Here is a 14,289-nt window from a genome sequence, read left to right on the forward strand (position 1 = left end):
AACCCAGCTGAGTCTCTCGTCAGTTTACAGGCAACTGAATGTGCTGCACAAGACCGCATCATGTTTCAGTTGCTACGATACTCGATATATCGCGATAAATATATATATACCTAATTTACTACTCACTTTTGGATGTAATACGGAGTAAGAGAACAAGTTGCTCGGAATCGAAGTCTTAGCGTTGACTGTACGGAATAAACACCATTGGAAACTGGTATTGGTTAACTGGGCTAACAGCAAATGCAGCCATATTCTGTTGCACTTTGTCCCGACTTTTCTGCAACGAGGGTCAAAGGGCGCCATTGTGACTTGATAGTCCAGGTGGTTATTAACCGCGTTTATGCTCCACACTAGATGGCAAAACAAGAATGCCCCATCGGCCGCCATTTTTTCTGCCACTCTTTTCTAAACTAACACAGGTGCAATGTGCGTTGTTTTACTACACTGGTGTGTTTTTAGCGCCAGCTGCAAGATCTTATTGGCGGAACTTCGTTGCATACTACATGTTTCATTATTTACACTATCAGTGCTCAAACTGTTTAGATGGATAAAATTGTCGAGGAAAGGGTTAACTGACAATGTTTCGTTTATTAGAAGGGTTGTATTTCAAGTGGAATATACCAAGTTAAGTTGTTTTGGTTTGATACACCGTGAAGGAGAAGCTGAATATAAAATGGATCGCCAATTTTCTTAACAAAGGCCCCCCAAACGCAAGCCAGGCCGAATTGTCCACAAAGGTATATGAATGACTAGCACAATCGACCCACATCAAACCTTGTGGACATTCACCAAGTAATTGTGAAAGAGGGTTAAAAATCGAACCAATACACAGGACCAAAGAGCAATGGTTAAAAAAAATATTGGGATAAAATGAAACGGCGTACCAATAACCCATATTAGTGATCAGGCTCTGGGTGTTTGTTGAACATTTTCTTCACTCAGTAACCAGGAGTCAGGTGCGGTAAAAACGAGACATCTGCGAGTGTCACATTATATTGGCAGTGTGGTGCCTTGGTTGATAGAAGAAACCTTACTTCGTACACCGTTTGTGCAAACACTTCCGGCTGCAAGGAGGGACCTCTTTCTTTCTGTGATGATCCTCACATCTCACTTCAGTAGCAGATCAATTTCTGGCGTTGGTATATAATCAGCGATGATTTAATTCAAAGTACGTACCATGCATTCTTCATGCCATTTAGGGGTTTTCCAGATATATTTTTACCTAGTATGTAATTTCGGTTTCAAATCTTTATGGTTTTCTCTGAAGAAAATGCTAAGAATGGCTTGCTTCTGACGGACTGCCTACTGAGGAAAAAGTGAAATTAACGAGCAAATGTTACAGGCATGCAGCGGAATCATTTTTGGTTCCCAACTTCTATGGATCAATTATCTCATGCTTTGCACAGTTGGAGGTCAGGCTCCTCCCAACAATTTGTTTTCCGCTGTATAAACAAAATGCAGCTTGTTTTGTGCCCCCGAATTCGATTATTTTGCGTTGCGCCGGCACCAACCATGAGTGTTTCCTATGATGAACTATGAACAATGTATCTAGCCTAAGTGACGTGGCAACTTTATACATCACTCCTCTAATCCAATTGTCGATTGTTTTGACGGATCATGCTGTCAATCAAAAACCTCCTTGTTTCCACCAAAGATGTTTTCTTAAAAACGGAGCAGTAAGGTAGACAAAAATATGTACAGAAGCCTAATGAAAACCATGACAACCAGCCCACCATCCGAAAAAAGTGAGGCTACGTAAACAAATCACAGGCCCCACTTTTCTGCAAATAGTCCTACATCAAACTGCCAAATCCGTTAGTAGATGAATTCCGTTTCCAATTACTACTCAATGATAAAATTCTAGAATTACCAGACAGTTTCGGATCTGGGACAAGCCTTGAAAATTTTCTTATTTGCGAAACCCTCCACAAAACTACTGCTTAGTATCCAGAAACACCTCCGGTAAAATGATTTCCTTTTATTTTCATTGCCATGGATATGAAGTTGACATAAAATTCTTTCTTCAGCTTGCGGAATTTCAAAACATCTCCAGTCCGCTATTCAATAATTAATCAAACATCTTTAGTCTTACGAGAACAATATCAAAATGGAAACAGATTCCTTAACAGAAACAACAGAGACGTTTTGAAGAGCAAGCAAGCTATTAATAAATTTAACTAACACTAACTTAAGAAGAAAGATCATCGTTGGTGGATCTGGTTCGCATATTTGTCAGCACCGCTCTTTCCTGAGTAGAAGTCATTTTTGGGACCCCAATATACTATCATTTCAATAGGCGCTTGAGCTGGTTACTCATTCTAAATTTTGGCCTCAAGCATTAGTTCTATTTTTAAATTGGGTCTTTCTTTGCTAAATTATGAAATCTACACCGAAGCATGGAGTTGCGCGGGTAAGCTTTGAAGCCCTTCAAGTGAAAGCTTTGGCACCTATTCTACGTATATAAATTTCATCTATTTCGGAAATTCAAAACACCCTACACAATGCTAGCAAATTTGCCCGCACATATTACCAATGCGCAGTTTATGAAACTGGAGACTATTCATACACACAATTTTGGAAACTGGGTAGAACAAAAGTTCGACCCTATTTCCGCCTCCCAGCTTAATGGTTCAAATGCAGCTCAGTAGCATGCAGCAATATTCATTTATAACTGCATGGATCTATTTCGTGCAACGTGGTGGGAATTAGCTGCATCGGTTTCGAATTATTAGAGAAAGCCGCGTAGCATCCATCAAGATAGTAAACCGGATGAGCAAACTGTCCCAAAATATTTCAATGGAGTATGCAAAAAATTGTCACACACTTTTGTTCTTTCGCAAAAACAATGTATTGAAAATCCTTTCTGCTCAAGAATACTCCAGACAGAAGAGTCTGCTCAACAAAGGAGCTTTTTTCCTAAGTTTACGACGAGCAACTCCGGGTTGAATATTCCTTCTGCGATATGATCAATTTGTTTAGATTTTTCATCGTGAGATACCATCGAGTCTTGCGTATACTATCTCGAGACGAACAAATATCGCCAGACGCTAGACGCTTGTTTAACAAACTATTCAGTAAAATCAAGGAGCTTTGCGAATCTCCAGTGAGATTTAGACGTCTCAAAAAATTTTCTTGATTCGTAGACCTCACTTATCCCATGAGAATAAAACCGGCAGCTGTATCTAACAGGCTTTCTCGTTAAAAAGCATATTAAGTCCATTGGTAACCGTTATATGTTAGTTTTTTCAATAGGGTTCAGGCGTTCGTCATATAAATCTTAATCTCAGGGGAGCTAAAAAAAGAAACCACAAGATAAATATTCCTCAATAATGCAGATTAGTTATCTGCTTGATTTTATTTATAATGTACCAACCCGGGCCCATCTGCTTTTCCAGTGTATTAAAAGACAACATGTTTTGGCTTTTCAGTGTTGATAAGGATTGTTTTGGATGACTTTGTGTTTGGCGAGCTGCCGGGACGGATAAAATGTTGGAAGTGAGTATCTATTACGCCATGATTCGTCTTCTACTCGGAATCACGTTTCAGGATACAAACAGTTGTGGTTCGTTAGACCAGGATCATCAGGTGACTGTATTAGGCAGTTGCATTCTTACTGCGGCTGGTTGGGAGGGTCGTAGTAAACATGTACACACCGGAGATCATTGTCTTTGTCAACAATTCTTGACCTTGTATTCGTGCTTTTGTGCCTCTAAATGCGTCAACGATAGGAGAATTTGATGGCTGATGGATCCTACTTAGAAACCACCTCGTTAGTATATTGAATAGTTATTAGGGGTCAACAGAGGCAGTCGGTTAAAAGTCATCGGTCAGGAAGCTGATGGTCAAATGACAGGGTGACTTGTGCTTGTAGAGTGTGACAAAATTCTAGTGGCACTCTGGCGAACGAAGAAACGTAACCGCAATCAATACTGATCAGTTAACTGTGGCAACGTGGGTGTCTGTCGAGGTAACTGATTCAAGGGCTCGACCCACAAAACAGTGGGATTAAACGTGAATTCAGCTGGATGTCCTGGTACGGCTGTCCGTCCAATGTCCGTAATTTAGGTTACTACGGCTCTCTTAGAGGATTTCGCGTTCACCAGATAGCTCACTAGTTTGACTCACTTGACCACAAACAGGTGGGCTAATCTGAGGATGCAAGATATGGTACACAAAATTAGCCACTTTGTACCAGAGGTGTATTTGAAGCCGCACTAGATTCTTTGAACTTTTAGCCAAATTACTTCACTTAAGAGTAAATATTTTTATTAATTTCATGAATATTGGCATGCTTATCAACCAAAAGAAACACTATAATACCTTGACACTCGATGCACAGGATCATTGTAGCAGCTAAGTCGGTTAGGGTGAATGACTGGTGGAGACAACGATAAATTTAAACTGAACATGATTGGGATGGTTAAAATTTCGGATTTTGCAAGGAGCCCCAAAAAAACTCCCACACAAAATTAAAACAGAAACGAACGTCATGCAGAGTAAGTACTCGTGTGAACGCGTCACTGCACCTAAAAAGGCGTGTGCCAGCCCAGTATCTTAATAGCACATGTCTGAAACGTCACCATACCTTGGACAGGCACGTAAGTCCTCAAAATAGCTACCCAGGCAGAAGAATTGGGTGCATATAGGACTAACGCAGGCAAGATAGTGAAGGCAAATCTCCTGGACGGTAGTGTTCATCATTTCGTAGTTCAGATCACACGTCAAGCTCCACAGTAGTCAGTGGATTTTTGAAAGATTTTCATGTCAGTGATAGACGCTTCATGAAATTGAAGAAACTGATACTTCAAGGAATTCACCCTATACAAAAAAGCCACGGGACACTAGATAAATGTTTTATTTTCCTGTATTGCAATTCTGACGAAATTTTAAAGATCTTTGGCCCCCTGACTAGTGAGTGAACTCGGAACCTCGCTTTTCACGAGGTCCGGGACAATATCGCTGCTTTACGGGTGGATGTTCATTGGTTTGTCTCTATCACCAGCTAAAGGCGTACCACTCAAACAAATTGATCACACAAATTTTATTCACCGTTCTTTCGTAAGTGCCCCATTGGCAGTTTGGCTGACTTATAAGTGGTTTGGTCATAGCACTACCATTGTTCAGCCTGTAAGTCATAAGACACACGCGATTTGTGGCGTTTTCATTTACTTATGGACAGCAAGCGGCAAAAATATCTTCTTGTTTCAACTGAGATTTCACCCCATAAGTGAAGTAAACAAATCACAACAGCCAAAAACCTCTGCAAGACAGGTTGGTTTCTACTGAAAATCTCCAACATTGCACATCTCAGAAATCTCAAAACATCGACAACAAAATAATTGTCAAAAATTGCCCATGGCGATTCATTTCATCTTTCGTTGCCCTATTTTTCCGATAAATAATCGAAACTAATCGTGTGTTTCACTAAAAAATGAGTGAATGAGACCGTCGTCGGTGGCCAGCGTATTTTGGTATCAATATCTTTTCGGTGAAAGAATGATTAACTTTCCATTAGCTCTTGGGCACCTGTCATATTTTTCCTACTGGTAACCTATGGTATACAAAACAGAAGTAAACAGGACTTTCAAGCACTGGTCATACTCCTAAGCAAAACCACATGTGTATTTATACATAATACACGACCGTCATACATAAAATTTGATATTTCATTATTAACTTCATGAAATATTGCACTAACCAATAGTCACCGTGTTTATTCATAGCCCAGTGTCGAATGCACCAAGAACACCAGTTTGCGGATCAATTGCAGTTTATTCACTCAATGTAAGTAACAGAACACCACTGAAACTAACTTCCAGTCAATTTGGTTGCAGTGTCCTGAATGGACACCATGAGTGTGTAGGTACTTTCAGTGCCCGCATCATTTTCGACAAAAACAATTCCAACTTATTTCACTTTCCTCTCAATGTCATTTTCTTTAAATTATTGCCGCCAGGACAGCACCCCTAGGTCTTAATGCAGCAAATCTCCCGATCCTTGTATCCAGGATCATCACAGTTTGGAAATTTCAGAGCTTAGTTTCAAGGTCACCAGCAAATTTGGCTTGTTTTGAGGTGCACGTCTCTTGCGGTACACGCAAATAGCATGGTAGACGGTGTTTCATTAGTTTTCATAAAAGAATCCAAAAAGGAATTTCGAGCGAGTGAGCAGAACTCAACGTAATTGTGCTCACTCCAAACAGAAAACTGGTGAAACTAGGCGACCAAACGCTGGATGATAGGCCGAACAACATGGAGAGACTTTCATACGCAGCCCCCATAATTTAATTTACGTTACCCATTTCAGATGCAGAGTAAAGATAAGCAAGCAGATCAAGTTCAAACTAGTAGTTTTTTGCTCGTTTCCTGCAAACAATGGGTCATCGATTTTTTTATCGTGAGAAAGTATTGGGCTTTACATGTTGATCAGCTTGCACCTAACATTATCAGTTTTCTTTGTCATCGGCCAACCCATTTTGAGCGCTATTTCCACCAGTCAAACATCATTCCAAGGTCCGAATTGCACTCTCACTTTGAAGCTGGTAATATTTTTCTGGAAACCTTTTGTTGTCAGTGGATTCATCATTTGAATAATGCGGATTCCGATCAGCACTAGGATAATCGTATCGCTTCTGTTGGTAACTATGGCTCGAATATCACCGTTACCTTTGTATAGGTCATGATCTTATAATGAACGTGTAGTTCTATTACTCAGACCTCCCAGACCGTACTCGATTATTTCAGTAGTCGTTCAATTTCTACAGTGCATCGGTTTACGGAAAACCAGGTAGATGAAATCCTCTGAAAGTGGAATACAATCAACTACAAGAAAGTAATATCGGTCAGAAGATACAGTCATCTTTTTCTTCTAAATGATTATATAGAGTAGACGCTTTCTGTCCTGCCATAATATTCTAGTACAGTTAAGCAAGATGACATCATCACTCGGCACATTACGCGCTAACATGCTTGACCCTGATCAACAGACCTTCACTTAACCTGGAATATACTGCTCCTAGTTACACGGAGAATAATAAGCTACCACTCAGTAGTTACTGACCTGATCAAATTCACTACAAATGCACATGTAAGATATGGTGCTTACGACAAAACGTTAAATCCCGCAACCTGTTTACATCGAACGAACAAGACTTCTGATTAACTATCAACTACGAGCAGAGTGCGTGTGATTCTGGCCTATGTGGAACGCCTGCCCAACGTTTCTCAGCGTAATTACACGCGAGCGGCCTAGCACTTTGAAGAACTGAAAAAATTTTCAGAACCCTGATGATATGCACAGAGGCTAATCCAGTTTCTTACTACAAATGATAACAAAAATAATAATAGCATTCAGTGAACGTGTGTCGTCCGCGATGCTGATGACTGAACAGAGTCCAGCATTCTACAAAGCGTTGAAATGTTTGCTTGTGTCTATGGGCGAAGGTCGGCATTTAGGCGTTTAAAACACATGACGGTACTTAAAGTGCCTCTGTGTGGATTGGAAAAAGTTTACTCACAACCTGACAGATACACACGCTTTGAGTTTGTCTCGGAGATAATTTATTCTTCCGTTTCCTTCACGAGCTGTCTAAACGTCTCGACTTTCTAAATGTACGAACCATAGTTCTGCATCATGTCACATTAGTTGAGCATTTAGGAAAACCGATTTGCTAATTTCGGCTATATCTTTTCAGAGTTTCGACCAAACAAAGCCCATTCGGATCAATTAACACATACTTTAGCAGTATTTTCACACAATATGTTATTTTATCTACAGTAAGAGAAGTCCAAATAAAAGTGAAATAGAAATCGATAGGTTATTTTGGCGCATAGTCTCCATGTATGAGGTTCATTTTTTAAAATACAAACTCTAGGTACAAAAGGAACCCTTATGTATGAAAAAAGTGATCGCGCGTTAGCAAGAATGAAACCATGAAAGTCAAAACGCGATCTGAGAATGGTCAGGTCACCATAATCTCGACTTGCTTCCGCTCTTTATTTATGTTGGGAGATCCAGTGAGCACAAACAATAGGCGTAATCGTCCAACCTCCCTTTCTTCTAGACAAAGGACAGCGGTAAAATTTAAGAAAATATTGCTCACCAGGGGACCACGGGCTGATTTCTAATTGATAACTTGATTTTTCATTCTCTGCGAGTAGGCCGTGTTCCAAAAATAGTTTTTTTTCGCTTTTGGAGTTTCTCAGTTCTCTCCTTACGGCAAATGATTTTATATATCCTATCCCGACTGGATCTCCTGCACTAGTTCCAAAGCATCGAAAGCCGAGTAATCTGTTTCAATGGCTTTACTCAAAAGTAATGCGAAACCTGAATTTCATATTTGTCCTTACTTAAGAACTTGAATGAATTCCAGATGAATGTTGTAATTTTCTTGCGTTGCCCTGAGTCTGCTACTAAAACCCATCTTGCATTTCAGCTTGTAAGATATTCGAATGTTCAGAGTACATTGTCGTGATGAAAAATTGCCCATAAAGCCTCTGAAACCCCTTGGCCAATTCATTAGTTGTTGTACACTTCATGGGGTTTACCAGCAAGGCACAGTTCCTAAGTTTCCTTCACTCATGTGTTTTACACGAAACAAAATTTAACGGGATGCGCAAACTGCACTTATTTGGTGATAACGACAAGTTAAGCTTAATTCATGTTTAGGTTGTCTTTTCCGATTGTCCAATTTTTGTGCAACATTATTGTCAGTAAAATACTATGTGCTTTCTCAAATACTGTACCAACTCGAATATGTAGTTTTTGTGTAGCACACCTATCAAAAATGACAGCTTCAGCAGCGACTCAGCTGAGTTTCTCGTTTAAATCAAATTAGAGTGCAGATAAATGTATTTTGCAAATCGCTTCAGTCTGGGTTTAATTAGAACATCATTCGACGAAAGCTCCCGGAATCTGCTCAACTCACTGGTCCGAAAAATTCAAAAGAGTTCAGGGGAAATAACTTCAACATCAGTGGATTTTGCAAAGTCTTTGGAACTGGCGAATGCGTATGAAGGTCAGCGATGAAATCTGTAGTAATTTTATTCTCATTTTACCGCCGGTGACATACGTGAGTAGAGAAATCGATTAGCCAAATATAACAATATATTCAGAAGCCTATTATATTTACATTATGTCACAAATCACAAGCCAACATTGCAGGATACTTTTATATCCAAAAAGGGCGGATTAGTCAGATGGAATATCTCAGTTTTTGTGCCTTGGAATACCACGTCAGAATCCTAGAAAAACAACACCCCACAATCAAAATTAAAGAAAAATTCGGCATTAACCAACTTTTTTTATCTAGTAACCTCAGATTAGAGGAATTTAACCCTTGGCAACACACCTAACTGTATTTTGATGATATCTAATTATCACTATCTACTGGTATTAGTAAATGCAGAGGGTAGTTTGGAAAACATACACAAATAAACCTGAGAATCATTTGGCTGGAAGTTCAGTGTCAACAGAATAACCAAAACAGGTCTAGAATTACATTTTTCAACAGAACTAATAAGTTCACTATTTTAGTCTACAGCAGAATACGGCATTCTGTGCGTAGAGTGCATTTAAACCACTGACCAGAACGAAATATATTTGCCTGAAACCGAGAGTGTTGATAATCCTGCGTCGAAAACGGAAGAGACAGACTCCGTTGGACTCGCAAAATTGGCAGTTGGAACTGTGCATAAGAAAAATTTTTATTGCTAACCTGAAAATGCCTATATATATGTATATATATATATATATATATAATAGTAATGCAAGCTGATTCCATAAGTCAACCAGTTTTGGTCAGCCTTAATTTACATCTGTACAGTGAAAGATAAAACGGCTCGTATAAGCAATTCCCAATCGTTTCCAGATAGAAGCTACACCATCATATGTAGGAAATTTAACTGGATCTGTTTGCACCACAGTTGAAAGCAAATAATTGTGCACACGATGATATTTTTCGGATTTTTACTCGTGTTTTACGAAAAATAATGCATTGGCGAACCTGCCGCATGTGATAAAGCTGGGGAACATCCAACAACAAGGCATTTCGTGCATGCACTTCATGATAAAGAATATAGGAGACTCCATAGGGTCTTTGGCTCCAGTGATCAAACTATACAACCAAATCCACCGTAGAGTAAGATAGATCTGCCAGCAGCAAAAGCGCACTATGTGCTGGCTCGTAGTACTCCAAAGATGTAGTACTCAATGATTATCTCAAAAGCTGCGTTCTCAGTCGATAGTAATAAAGGCCAAAATCCCAGGTTTTATTCACACATTGCCAAAGTTTGTACTTGTATATGAAACAAAAAATGACACCCAGAGTTTGCTTCCATTTAGATCAAGAACAAGCACAAGTTATATTTAATGAAGGTTATCCTTCACGCGGTATCGTTAAAAGCAACCGTTCGGACAGCTTTGATCAATTCTTTACATCGGCCGTTCAAATTCCTACAGAAAGCAAGCCTGTGCATTAATTTGCAATAATGTTTGATGCAACTTACGACAGTTAAGCGAACTCATACGGACATTCGGCACCTGGTCATCATGGAATGGTTTAAAGCCGGTCAAAAACGCTAGACTTCTAAGTGGACTAAATATGAAGAATTCCATCCATTTATGTCTGTTTTGATACACTGTTACCTCAGGGTATAACCCAGTCCAATACATCCTTGCTTTTTCTGTCCCTGAGCATAAAGATGTTAACAAAATTATTTATACTACACTCGGATGAGCACTGGAAATGCGAGATTAAAAGTTTTTTGACAGCTCTTCAGGCTGAAACAGTAGTTATACCACATGTTTGACAATCCCCTACTGCTTACAGGCCAAAATATGCCTCAGTTAATTTTTACAACTGAAGTATGTCAGACAAAATTACTGGGTGAGTGTGTGTAAAAGTCATGTCCACGAATGGTTGGAGGTGATCCAGTAGTGACTATGACAGCCTGGTCACAAGTGTTGTACCCTGTACAACCAAACACATTTGAAAATTGTCTCGTTTGTTCGGCAAATGTCACTGTTTGATAAATGCACTGTGTTTTTGGCCACAATGCCGACCTTAAAACAGTCACATGCGTCCTTTGATGTTCAATAGATGACTAGGTGATTTATGAACAAGATATTTCTTAGCCGTTATCATTAGATAGAGTGTTCAGTCTCGGTGTACACTTTCAGGACAATTGTACGTTCAAAACGATGAACTTGGGTAAAATGGCTCATTAGCTATCTACACTTGTCCAACTAAAGAACAACGCACACGTAAATATTTGTCGATCTACATTATGAACTTTTGCAGAGCAAAGAGATATGTGCATTTTGCAGCCCACCTGATTCTCCTACGTGGAAAATCTTCGTTTTTTTGACAAGCACTCTGACTGTCATTTTTCGGTCACGCAGAAATAATTCTCGCAGTGATTGCTGATCCGCGTCATGATAGCGCTAAAATTTTGTCGATTGCGATTGCGAAATTTGTGTGAAACAAAAATATAAATGCATTTAACGTGTTTCAGAAAACTACAGGATTCGTTGCGGGTGCTGTTTGCTTTAAAATTATAAGCAACTTATCACTGGCTGATACGGCAGTACCCCTCAAGTTCTTTGCTTAGTAATAAACGCAAAAAGTCAACCTGGTACTGTTTACTCCAGTGGACATCATTTTGGATTGTATAAATCATGCGCGGACTGGACAACGTGTATCCCCAAATGTATCTTTGGCTTGCAGCTGTAAATATCCGCTAGCAGAATGTCAGGAGTACACTTTAGTTTGCTTTGATTTGTTAGCTATAACTCGGTCCAGCTACTGCAGTCTTAATCACGGGAATATGGGAGAGCATGGCAGGCGTAGCAAACTTTGCAGGCAATGGCACAACCATTTAGTTGATACTGAATCAGTCTAGTTATTTGACAGAAAAAGAAAATTGGCGGATACGCCTCGAAGCTAATAAATTTAATACAGAAACACCACTGGCTGCTGGACTGCGCCACGTCTGCAAACCTCAGTTGCGTCGGGTGAGGCAGGTGTCAATCCGAGTTACTTTACTAATTAGTGCTCTCACATCTTGCTTCTACCTTGAACATATCGGTGGTAAGACACCAATCTTCTTCGCAAATGGTCCGCACTTAAAGCTATGTTTCTGACTTGTTAAAAAGCGTGGTTAGTGTATAATCTCTGGTAACTGACAAACTGATACCATCTCAGTTGGTAAAGTTTGCTGTGTCCTTTTCGACTTGAGAAGTAACCTTGACTCCAACCAGTATCACGGAACTTATACATCTGTTCAGGTTTAACTACGACGTCAGTTAACTGGCCTACAGGCATGAGAGTCGGGTTCGATCCCACCCAGCCGTGTAGCAGCACTTTACATTTTGCGGGTGCGGAGCGCATACCAGACCATGCACATACTTCTTAGGTAATTCGCAGATTCAGGTTAGTTAAATGTGTGCAGGTCCCGAAACGAGGAGAACTATACGATCCACATATTCATACAGTGCCCTGTTAGTGTTAAAAACTTAGAAAAGATGGCTAAATTTCCAGGAAACCCATGGTTTTGGACCATCCTCTGAATCAAAAGCATTTTTTTACGCCAGAATAAACCACTAATGATGAGATTTTAAATGAGAGTGCTTATTAGGAACCGGATGCAAGAAAAAAGATAATGCATCCACGGCCAAGACAAAACCAAATTTCTTTCTCCCTAGTCTCCCCCTATTGTCAACCATCCTGTGCAAAATATAGCTGGCTTTTCGGACCACCATCATAGAGCCAAGACGGTTTTTGCACGAATTTCTCGCCTTTTTTGACGTTTGGAATCAGATCTAAAGTTTCGCATTTCAGCTTTACATTCCAAACACTATCAAAGTTTGGTTGGACCAGTCGTCATGTTTGAAAAGGGCAGAGTGCAAATTACGAGTGCCAGGTGCCTTGTCGTATTGAGGGAATATTGCCTTGCTTTAGATTCCGATTAGTGATTCGGGGCAGGTGCTAATATTCCATCCAGGGTCACTGGATTCTCCAGAAATTGTGATGAAGAGAGCCAGATGGATCATTCGTTAGTTACTCAAGACGGCAAATCTCTCATTTAATTTTGATTATCTCTTGGGCAAAATTTCTTCCCGACACATGTCTTCTTTTGAATCGTTGATCAAATCAACCTTGTCATGCTGCAAACGTCTTCTCTATCTCCTTTGCCTTCGCAAGGACATCCTTGAACAAATTTAGGCTCTTTATTACCAACTTTCTACTGGGCCTACGTGCAACGACATAGTCGCTATTTACCGGCAAAATTATGGTCTGCTAACCTAGCTAGAAGAAATCGTTCATTTGATCGTGCATGCTAGCTTGGATAAACAGTCACACAAACTTAGAAAATGGCCTTTTCCGCGTCTTTCCACCTATTCTCCAACTAATATTCGTGGGTTTATTCTGAAGCGTAGTAATATCTGTGTATCCCAATTCACCCTTTAAATCTGTCCTCGTGCAAGAATCTGTGGAAATTCTAGTTATTCCGCCTGGTCCAGAAGGAATCTTCTTTGAGGCTCACTCCCATACAACCAACTTTTTCTCCTATCAAGCTCAACGTCTGTGAATGTGTATGGATTCGACCTCCTGAATCACCGCCTTACGGATCTAAGTTTCGTCCGTCCACAGACGTTTCGTCATACCGCTAACCAGCTTTCCGTATTGGATTAGCTTGCCCACCAACAAGAGGATAATTCTCTTCCAGGGTATCTTTCATCACATTCCTATGCGTATCAGGCAAACGGGTGAGCCGGTTGGTGTAGTGATAATTCTACGGAATACTTTGCCGGAATATAGTAAGATGTGGGATATGGTGTATAATGAATGATACGGAGTGAGGGCGAACGACTGTGAGGACAGAATAAGTGGATGTAACGATTCCGCATTTGGCAAAATTGTTCGGGATCTCAGCCTTCCGATCCGAGTCCATGGTGCATGCATAAACACCAAGGAGGAGCTGGTGGCTGCTTGGGGTGATAGTCTGCACAACAGCGCTGACGGTCGCGGTTTACGAGAGTTGGTCACTCGGCCTCTCTCGAATCGATGGCTCATATTCCCAGAACGAGTGTTTCCACGGATATTAATCCGCGGTATCCAGCTCCGATGCAACCTGCTTAGGACGAAAGTTAGAAGCGCTCGGCATGGTCGTGGTGACCAGACGCTCTTATGTAGTGGAAACTGTGGCCAACCGGAGAGTTTGGTGCATATTTTGCAATTCTGCTGGATCAAGCATGATGCCAGACGTGCTCGTCATAATCGGGTTGCAA

This window comes from Opisthorchis viverrini (assembly GCF_000715545.1).
Source record: "Opisthorchis viverrini unplaced genomic scaffold opera_v5_88, whole genome shotgun sequence".
Lineage (NCBI taxonomy): Eukaryota > Metazoa > Platyhelminthes > Trematoda > Opisthorchiida > Opisthorchiidae > Opisthorchis > Opisthorchis viverrini.